This window comes from Arachis ipaensis, chromosome B02 (genome assembly GCF_000816755.2).
Source record: "Arachis ipaensis cultivar K30076 chromosome B02, Araip1.1, whole genome shotgun sequence".
Classification (NCBI taxonomy): Eukaryota; Viridiplantae; Streptophyta; class Magnoliopsida; order Fabales; family Fabaceae; genus Arachis; species Arachis ipaensis.
Window position 1 is genome coordinate 63,157,261 of NC_029786.2, and position 715 is coordinate 63,157,975.

Below are 715 nucleotides of genomic sequence, written 5' to 3' on the forward strand. Positions count from 1 at the left end.
CTTCATCACAGTCTGATCTTCCTTCCATCTCTTGACATGGAGCACATAATCTTTGAATAGCTATGGAGAACCACGTTCAACACGCAAGACATCCACTTCTTTATTAAAAAAGAATTGGAAGGAATTATCCCCTTTGTCACTCACGCTAAATTCTTCCGGGTTTCCCCATATAGCCTTTAAAGCATTCCCCATGGTTCCAATTGAAAATGTTTTGGAAGCAAAGAGTCTGCCATAGAGACTATTGGAGCAAGCGTTAATACCTTCTGATATGTCTGCCTCTTCCATTAGAATCACATTCCTACCTCCTTTCCGGTTGTCTTCCTCGGTTCGATCTTCATCCATCGTTGTCTAAACCATGCAGATTACGTAGACTTGTATTGAGATTTAATTGACGTTGACAATGTAGTCTTGATGGCAGTAGAAACTCCGTTAAGAAATTCTAACAGAGCACTCTAAAATAGAATTATTATACAGCCCAGTGTTTCTTCAAGAGAGTGATACAAACGTATACACTAAGAAATTATATTGGATGATTATTTAATAATTAAAAAAAAATTATATTTAATAAAAACAAGAAAGTGTATCCAAGTGTATCTGTGTCATGTACATGATAAGATTAAAATTATAATTTTAAGTTATTTTATTAAAATTAATTTAAATTATAATAATTTAATTAAAAAAACAACTGATGTGCATTGTTCGTTTTTTTCCATAA